The sequence below is a fragment of the Peromyscus leucopus genome, chromosome 14 (genome assembly GCF_004664715.2).
Source record: "Peromyscus leucopus breed LL Stock chromosome 14, UCI_PerLeu_2.1, whole genome shotgun sequence".
NCBI classification, from domain to species: Eukaryota; Metazoa; Chordata; class Mammalia; order Rodentia; family Cricetidae; genus Peromyscus; species Peromyscus leucopus.
In genome coordinates, this window is record NC_051075.1 from 79,753,639 (window position 1) to 79,763,603 (window position 9,965).

Genomic DNA, 9,965 nt, shown 5'->3' on the forward strand with positions numbered 1-9,965 from the left:
AAACCAGCTCCTTTCCAGAGACTGCAGCCACCTTGTTAGTTCATTTCAAACCAGGCCTTGCCTTCTTTAGAGCTACTATGTAGCCATAAGTTTTCCTGTGTCCCTCCCAGTCTTGCCGCTGCTCAGGCCCAAGTAAATGCATAGAGGCTTATATTAATTATAAACTGGATGGCCTATGTCTCAAGCTTCTTGCTAGCTAGTTCTTATATCTTAAATTAACCCATTTCTATTCATCTATGTTTTGCCACATGCTCCGTGGCTTTACTGGTCTGCCAGCATGCTGTTCCTTGGTTGGCAAGCTGACGTCTCCTCTGCCTCTGTCTTTTTTCTTCCTGTCTCTGACTTGGATTTCCTGCCTGGCTATAACCTGACTTGCCAAAGGCCAGAGCAACTTCTTTATTAACCAGTCATAGCAACACATAGTCGCAGCATACAGAAAGATATCCCATAGCACTACTAGGTCTCCTGCTGAGAAAAGCAGACAGGTTTGTCTTGCTAACAGGCTTCCTATTAAAAGATAAACAGGTTTCAGTGTAAGTTTTTACTATTCCTTTATTTAAAAGAACTTGGTTTGCAATGACTGCTCTCAGCAATAACTACTTATGTCTCTGATAAATGATTAGAGGGAAAGAAAAAGGTTCAATGTTTATGTAAGTTCTGAGGGTCTAAGGAAGTGTTCTAAGGTAAATACAAATCGTAAAGTTCTAAGGATGCGAAAGCTTACGTAAGTTGTGAGGGTCTAAAACATGCAAATGTAAGTTAGAAAGGTATAAGGAGGAGATCTAAGGGATGTAAAAAAGAGAGAAATGTTTCAGATTTCTTTCCCATTCTATGCTATTGTTACACTAAGATTCAAAGGTTTGGAGTTTTAACATTGATCAATGGAGTTCTGAGAATCTGGGAAAGCACTGACTACTACTTTCAGTCACAAGCTCAAGATTTTAGATTTCCTTTGGTGCTTCTCATTGGGCTAAAGACATCTCTGTCCAATCTATATAGCTAGCCCTCTGGACAGAGAAAAGAGTGTTAATGCCTTTTAACCCAGAGCTGTAGCTTTTGTTATGACTCAAAGACATGCATCTACTCCAGATGTTTTATAGACACCTCTCAGCTGCTTTTTATACAGTGTGGATTTTAGCACAGATTACAAACAGTGGTAATGCTACTACAATTTTTTGTAAACTAAAGATCCATGTAAGCATCAGGGAGTCAAGGGAGTCATAAGACTTGAGTCTACCTGTCATAAGTCAACTGGACTCCAGATAAGTACTTCTGTCACATCAACCAACAGCCTGAGTTTCCCTGCCTACTGCCTTTTCCTGAGTGAGGAAGCTCCAAATGTAAGATTTTCCTTTGTTTCTTAACTTTAACTTATGTGTCTAGTCTGTATCTATCTCAGCAGATTTCCACTTGGCTGACACCATCCAGAATCATCTATAAACTATTCCAAACAGCTACAAGCCCTGGACTTGCTGAAAGCTGATATGAACCAGTCCAGTTGACGTGACTGCTCTCTGTCTCTTCAGCTGGGTCAGTGAACCAGAAGCTTCTGGTGAATGCTCCATTGCCTGAATCCCCTCCTGGCTTTTGACTAGCATCCCAGCCTTCCTGGGTCCTGACAACAGCATTCTAATTTCAGCAGGAAGTAGTTACAGAAGAGAATACATAGCCCCTTATCCTCTACAGAAGATTGGAATGTTAGGTTGAAAGGAAACTCCCCAGCAAAGGGAGAAAATGACTATCAATAGTGCCTATTGACAGGAAAGGCACCGGTTAAAACCAAACAGACCCAGATCTATCAACAGTAGGTTCGTTAGCTGAAGTTCTTCAGGGTGATAGGGTACTCAACCTGCTCTATGTAGAACAAGGAGGTTATTGTATGGCTTTAAGAGAAAAATGTTTCTATACAAAGCCACCCTTGAACCATTAGACATAATCTGTTTGTACTTAAAAAATGCTAAAAAGGGGGACCTGAGACTAAATAAATGACTGATCCCCAGTCTCATTTTCATGTTCCTCCTAGATAGTGATTCTGATATCAACCTTTGGCCCTTCTGCTTCTTCTAATTACACTCGACTCCTAATCACTAATGCCTTAACTAGATACATAAATTCCCATCTGGGTGCCATTAAGCTGGTGGTTCTTAGATCCCAATATAAGCAGGTACCCACCACAGAGTCAAGGACTTGACTCAGGATGCAATTCAAGTGGGGTTATATGAGGATAAAGTTAAGTTTTAAGATTAAATTGCTCTGCTTAAGAGATCTATAAAAAAAAAAAAAAAAAAAAAAAAAAAAAAAAAAAAAAAAAACCACACATCTAACCTGTCAGCCCCACTTGCCCAGGGACAGATAACTTCCTGGAGTGCTGTGGGCATTCATGTAATATATGAACGTACATGTAATATAACATGCCACATGGTTTCACTCTCTGTAAACAGCCTTGGTTGCCCCGACTGCTCAGGATGTGCTTGATCACATGTAGGAGGAGGTAGGTAGGCAGGAAGCATGTCAGGATGTGTGCTTGCCCCCAGCTGGATGAAGGTGGGAAAGACATAGCTTATAAAGGTTTTGACTTTGCAAGCCTCTGGCTAATGTAGTTCAGGACTGTAACTAGAGTTTTCCTGCCTTGCCCACAGTCAGGACAAATCTCTCTCACCCGCCAGTCCCCCAGCCGCTGAGACCCAACCAAGTAAACACAGAGACTTATATTGCTTACAAACTGTATGGCTGTGGCAGGCTTCTTGCTAACTGTTCTTATAGCTTAAATTAATCCATTTCCATAAATCTATACCTTGCCACGTGGCTCGTGGCTTACCTGTGTCTTTACATGCTGCTTATCCTGGCGGCGGCTGGCAGTGACTCCCTCTGCCTTCCTGTTTTCTCTGTTCTCCTCTCTGTTAGTCCCGCCTATACTTCCTGCTTGGCCACTGGCCAATCAGTGTTTTATTTATTGACCAATCAGAGCAATTTGACGACATACAGACCATCCCACAGCACAGGGCCATACTCTGGGAATCCCAGGTATGGACCTGGCCAGTGCCCATCATCCTGGCCACTATTTAATAGAGCTTGCTTCAAATTTGGTTCAAAAAATGTGGTAATGGTCTTTTTTCTCTCACAGTGGGATTAACACACACCCCTGGGTGTGTCTATGATGCTGTTTTCTGAGAGATTTAGGTAAGCAGGGAACTCACCTGAATGTGGGTGGCAACACCAAATGGGCTTGGGTCCCAGCCTGAATAAGTAGAAGAAAGAGCTGTGCACCAGCGTTCATCTCCCCTGCTGCCGTGCATACCCCTGGCATGATGGGCTGCATCACCAAACAGAGCCGAAGGAAACCTTTGTTCCTTCCTTCTACTCAGGAAGTATTCTCAGAAGTATGCTTACACCTCTTTGTCCTTCCGTCAGACGTTTGCTCATGGCAATGAGAAAAGTGGCTGACACACTCCGGGGTCTCGTTTGCTTTTCCTGATGAATGAGAATCAGGAAACTTCTAATAAACTAACAACTAATAAAACCGAAATTGTCTGCAGAGGGCTGGGGAGATGTCTCCGTGAGCAACATGCTTGCTTCACCAGTGTAAGATCTGGGATTTGGATCCCCAGAATCCAGGAAAAGCAGACGTATAAAGGCCTCCTGTAATTCCAGCCCTCAGGAGGGAATCCTTGGGGCAATTTGGATAACTAGACTAAATCATATTGGCAAGCTCTGGGGCCAGCAAGAGCCCCTGCCTCAATAAAAAGTAAAAAATGGTCAGAGAAGACACTCAACATCGACTGTGAGCCTCTACACACCCCCACACACCCCCACTTAAACACATTTTTAAAAATTGCCTACAGAGAAGATGTAGATTTTCCTAACAACAAGAAGAATACTAAAAGCAGTGAATGAGGGGGGCTGAAAAGACAGTTTAGGAGTTAAGAGCACCTACTGCTCTTAGGGAGAGTTCAGATCTCAGCACCCACTGCGTGGCTCACAATTGCCTATAACTCCAGCTCCAGAGGATCCAACACCCTCTTCTGGATTTCCCTAGAACTGTATTCATGCACATATAATCATACAAAGACACATACATATACACATAATTTGAGGGGGATGGAATTTCGAGATAGGGTCTATGTAGCTCTGGCTGTCCTGGAACTCACTATATAGACCAGGCTGATCCTGAACTCACAGAGATCCACCTGCCTCTGCCTCCCAAGTGCTGGGATTAAAGGCAAGACTACTATTCCCAGCTTATGTATACATAATTAAAAATTTTTAAATATGATTTTTTTTTAATGAGGGCCAAGGATGTGGTTCAGTTGGCAGCCTAGCATGCACAAAGCCCTGGATTCTAGTCCCCAGCCCTGCTTAAACTGGGCCTGGTGGTACATGCCTTTAATACCAGCATTTGGGAGGTGGTGGCAGGAAAATCAGAAGTTCGAGGCCATTGTCCTCAGCTACACAATGAGTTCAAGGCCAGCCTGGAATACATAAGACCCTGTATCAAAAAACAAAACAAGAGTCAGGGAGACGCTATAGTGGTTAGGAGTGTGTGTTATTCTTGCAGAGGACCTGAGTTTGGTTCCCAGCACCCAGCTCAGGTGCCTCACGACCACCTGGAACTCTGGCTCCAGGGGACCTGACACCCTTTTCTGGCCTCTGCAGGCACCGGCATTCATGTGCACATGCCCACACACAGACGCATATACACATAATTTTAAAATAATAATAAAGACAAATCCTTTAAAAAAATAATAAACAAGAGCAACCACAAAAGAGCTGTTCTTGCTTGAGACCAGGGTGCTTGTAATCCTGAGGTTTACCATTTCAGCATCTCTCTCCTCCCAAGTCTAAACAGTGGCCTCATAAACCCACCTGAGAAAGGCATTTACACAAGAAAAATAAACCAGCTCACATGTTTTCCTTAAATTTAAACTTTCCTTGACACCTGAGCTATGCTTCACTTAAACATTGTTGTAAATGACGTCCTTTGAGAAACGTAACTAAGAATTCCTCAGGCTCTAATACAGCCCCATGTCTTTCTCTACAGACCTCCACGGGAACTCCCACCATGCCTCGGGATTGTGCATCGCTGTTCCCTACGGGATGCTCCATTTAAATACTTAACAAACTCCCTAACTTAGCAAAGCCAAGGATCCAGCATCACCTGTGTGGGTGTCCCTATGGGGACAGGGCTGCTGGTGGCTGTGGGGCTGTCTCCTGGCTGCTGCTGACAGAGGCAGTGTCTTGGTTCCTGATAATTTGTCTGGAATCCAGCGGTTCCCTGCACTGCAATGCAAATGAACTGCAATCTGATGTTTTCTTCCCACACACAGCACCTCTGCAGTTCCACTCTGCCGTTCTCTTATGCCCAGCCCTTCTCTCTCTGGACTAAGGCTTGGCGGTTTACCTACAGTTATATCTTAGTTGTTGGATTGAGTTGGTGTTAAAGTAACTTTTACGACTTTTTTTTTTTTTTTTTTTTGAGACAGGGTTTCTCTGTGTAGCTTTGGAGCCTGTCTTGGAACTCACTCTGTAGACCAGACTGGCCTCGAACTCACAGAGATCTGCCTGGCTCTGCCTCCCGAGTGCTGGGATTAAAAATGTGTGCCACCACGGGCCGACTTAGAACTTCTTTATTACGCTTTTTGTACTCAGCAATGTTTTCAATCAACCAGATTTTGTTTGTTTGCTTGTTTGTTTGAAACAGGGTGTCTCTATTATTTATTCCTGGCTGTCCTGGAACTCGCTATGGAGACCAGGCTGGCCTCAAACTCACAGATATCCACCTGCCTCTGCCTCTCCAGTGCTGGGATAAAAGGAATGGGTTACCACTGCCTAGCTGCAAATTTCTTCAAGTGGGTGTAATGGAGCACACCTCTAGCCCAGCACTCAGGAGGCAGAGGCAGGCCGGTCTCTATGAGTTTGAGGCCAGCCTGGTCTCTATAGTGAGTTCCAGGACAGCCAGGGCTACATAGAGGCCCTGTCTCAAAAAACCAAAGTAATACGTTGGTGGAAACATCAGGTAGGCAGGAAACTACAAGTCAGGCAAGCTCTGTTTCAGGGATCAGAGGCTCTCTGATGACATTCTTAGCTTTCAGGTTGGTGGCTGTTAATACATTCCAAGGGTTTTACCTGATAGTCACAAGGGTATTAGTCCAGACACAGAGGCAGGCGATGAAAAGCTACTGAGTGAGTAAAGGTAATTTGCCTGTGGATCAGCAGCATTCCAATTTTCTGCGATCATGAAGTTCCACTCAGTCAGTCAGCCTTGTAAAATCTTCAACACAGACTTGATCTGGAAGCTTCAGTTCACACTACGAAGCCCAGGCTGGCTTCCAGCTCCTGACAGTACCAGTGCCTCAGCCTCCCGTGTCCAGGGTCACACCAAATCCACACACTTGGCTTAGAAGATGCTTACCCTGTCACAGTAAAGAAGGTTCTTACAGAGACAACGGGTGTGTTTATGGTCGCGAGCGAGCATGCTTCCGGGAGAGCCAGAATACTACACTCTCAAGATCACAGTCAGAAAGACCCTGCCCCACTTTGTGAAAAGACCCATGTGCACCCCACAGGATGAGGTGTCTGCACCCCACAGGATGAGGACTCCACTCGGCAGGGACAGGAGGCACCGCCTGGCCCAAAGGCTTTGGGACAAGCACGCCTCTGGGGCCAGAGGACAGCTGGGCTTGCAGGTGTTGCTGGGAGGGCAACACCCTGGAGACTCCTGGAGATTCTAGACGCCTTGAAGTAGGGCAAGGGAGAGTCCCAGGGGCAGTCCCCAGAGCCCTTAGGTGGGAATCCTGGGGTTTCCCTGCACAGAATCAGGAGCCCCACCCCTTGGCTTAGGGGGGTCATGAGGCAAAAAGGAGCTAGATGTGGAGCTGCAGTGGAAAAACTTCTTATGTAGCTAGGGAGCTTCCTCCTGGCCCTCCGTGGTCCTCCCTCCCTCCCCTCCCGCCCTCTGCCTGCTCTTCCTGCGGAGACAGCTGGTGGAAACTCCTCTTCCTTCACTTTCCGGAGTGGAGCGTGACTCAGCCAGGCAGCTTCTCCTCCACCCCCACGGCCACCCCCAGCTCGGGCTCCTCCCCAGGGGCTCCCCAGAACTGGCCCCCATCAATTCCACGTGTGAAGTCCTGCTGAAAGTCCCTTCCAGGCCTCAGCCAAGGAGGGCAAGGGCACCTGAGCAGCCTCCTGGGGAGGAGTCACCAGCCCTCCTGATGGGAGCCTTGAAGAAGCCACACAGATGTGCAGTGGCGCTTCAGACAACCACCCTGATTCAGGCGAGGGCTGAGTAAAAAAGAGCAGTCAGGCCAAGAAAGGCGGGAGCTCAGAGAGGAGTTTCCGGAAAGCACAAGGAAGCCAGAAAGCCCTGGAAGTTTCCACAAGTAGGAGGTGAGGCCTTTGTGGAATGCTGCAGGGAGAGGCAGACTGCTCTTGACCCCAGCTGCAGAATGAGAACCTTCCTCACCCTTCATCTCCTGCCTGCCATCCCACCCAGACAGTCCTGGAAAACAGCAGCAGAAACTGTCCTATGGTCAAGTCCCTTCCCCTAGACCCAGTGCCGAAGGTGACAGGATCCTAGAACCCAGGCCGAGGCACCCAGCCTGAGTCACCCATCCCCACCCTGTGAAGTCCACTTGTGGCAGGCCTGTGCCAAAGTCATGCCCAGAGGACCAGCTAAGAAGCCTTCTGCCTGGAGGCACTTACAAGCCCAGTCGAATCCTGTTGCCACCCTGCCATCGAGCTGTGGCCCCTCTCATGCCCCATCCCCAAGGAAGTTCCCTAGCAGCTATACTGGAGGCTTGTATCCAGCTGGGCACGCCCAAGTTATGTCAACTTCAAAGTCTCCTCCCTGCCAACCACTCCCATCTCCAGCCTCAGTTTCCCTATTTGTAGTCAGGAATAACAAGGTGTCCTGCTGTCCTGACTGCTGAGAATATCTGAGGCTTTGACAATGGGCCCTGTGCCACCAAAGCCCAGATCAGCGATAACCAGATGTGGTTTCCGCCTTCGAGCAAGCTCTTAGCCTCCAGGACCCCAAGTTCACTTGTCCGTGGAGAGGCGGCCACATCTGCTGGGCAGAGCCGTTCCTGAGACCCAGTGCCTGTCACTGCGTGCTGAGGACCTGCTACAAGCTTGTACCACTGAGCAGGGCGGAGGGAGAGAGTGCCTGCTCCTATTCTGGACTTGACGAGTTAGCCCATGACCAGACAAGAGCGGACTACAAAGCAAGCAAGGTCTGCTGTGCCCTCTGGTTCTCTTTTTCCAGAACCAGGCCTGACAAGGGCTGCAGGGAAATACGTCACTCCCAAGGGACCTCAGGCATTCTAGCTGTGCTCCAAGAGTCACAGGCTGAGGAGGGAGGACAGAGACCCCGAGGGAAGACAACGTAGTAGATACCATTACTACCTTACCTCAGCTCAGCCAGCTGACCACAGTGCCGGACCCCAGCATCTCCAGAGTCTCCTCTGGCCTCAGGCCGCCTCTCTGCTCCCTTTACACCAGTTGAGAACTGGTGACCCGGCTGTCACACCGGCCGTTCTCCCTCCTTTTACGCTAAGACTCAAACTCACTCATGCCTAGCAATCTGCCATTTGACCGCTGCCCAGCTCCGCTTCTGGCCTCTGTTTGTCCGTCCCACTTCAGCTGCTCATCAGCAGGTCACAAAGCAGGGCCTTTCCCCGGCTTCTGCTCTTGGAATGAATCCGCCCTTTCTTTCACACTGATTCAGCCCCTGGCTTGTGCCTTGCATGAGGCCCCTCTGAAGAGCTCCAGCTACCCAGACTTCAGCCAAGTCCTTAACTGGGCTCCTAGTCACTTTTCCTGCCTCTACCTGGCCTTGATTGACATCTTGGCCATTTTCCTTGGCCATAGCTGGGCAAGGCCTGAAGGACTTCACACATCTCCAGGTGGCTCTCCAGCAGCCTCTGGAGACTAGAAGCTGGGTTGCTATCATCATGTTCTAAGGCCTAAGAGGCCATAGCTCCCAGCTTCCAGCTCCCAGTATCCTAGGTGCCTGCTTGAGGCCAAACCTCTCATCAGGGAGAAACGGCCTAGACCATTGAGCACACAACCAGGGGGGCACTTCCTGCCTCTGAGAACTCCCTTGGCAGTCTGAAGCCGGGGTTGGGGGGGTTGGGGGGGTGGGGAGGGCAGGAGCTTCTGTAACCTGGCACAGGGTGGTGCCTCAGTGGTCAGTCTGTGCCTGCCCTCCCCCATTCCACGATCCAGCAAACCACAAGTATGACTACAGCAGGGGTGGGAGATGATTCAGGCCCTGAATCAGCAGCTTCCAGAAAAAGGGACAGCCATCCCTTCGCCAACACAGGAAGGGCGCTCAGCTCTGTTAGCCATGTCAGTGCTGCTCAAATACAAGTGCAGGGGCCCTGAGACAGACAGACAGACAGACAGACAGACAGACACACACACACACAGAGAGAGAGAGAGAGAGAGAGAGAGAGAGAGAGAGAGAGAGAGAGAGAGAGAGAGCTCATCACCAGGGCCTGGACAGTGTGGGGAGAAAAGTAACGCTGTGAGGTGGCGTCTCTGGACTGAAGACCTCCTCTTTGGCCTCACTGACCACAGACCACTCAGCAGCCCCCCTGCCAAGGATACCCAGCAAATGCTCGAGACGGCATAGAGGAGACATGCGAAGGAGAGGGCCTGCTGCTTTAATTCTGACCTTCACCATTTACTGACTGACACACAGAAATTCTGATAGAATTGAGAACTCCACCTGCAAAAATCCTGCCCTGTCCTTCCCAGAAACATTACAGAGCAGGTTGTTAAAGCGGCCAAGAAACTGGTCCTCCAGTCCAACTTCCTCTTGCCCTAGGTAAGTGAGGTCTCTGGCTGAGGTTTTGTCTCTTCAAAGACAGAAGTCTGTGGAGAAGAAAAAGGAATAAGGGCCTTCAAGATGGCTCAGCAGGCAAAGACTGACGCCCTGAGTTCAGTCCTAAGGACCCTGATGGAAG

General features: G+C 48.7%; 1 long non-coding RNA gene across 1 annotated transcript in view; it reads right to left on the reverse strand.

Annotated features, from left to right (window-relative positions):
- LOC119089029 overlaps positions 1-9,043 on the reverse strand; it is a 49,811-nt gene extending 40,768 nt beyond the window's left edge. The window contains exon 1 of the long non-coding RNA XR_005092872.1: positions 8,406-9,043. This is a non-coding gene — a long non-coding RNA (uncharacterized LOC119089029). The remainder of the gene's footprint in view (positions 1-8,405) is intronic.
- Between the last annotated feature and the right edge of the window lie 922 nt (positions 9,044-9,965).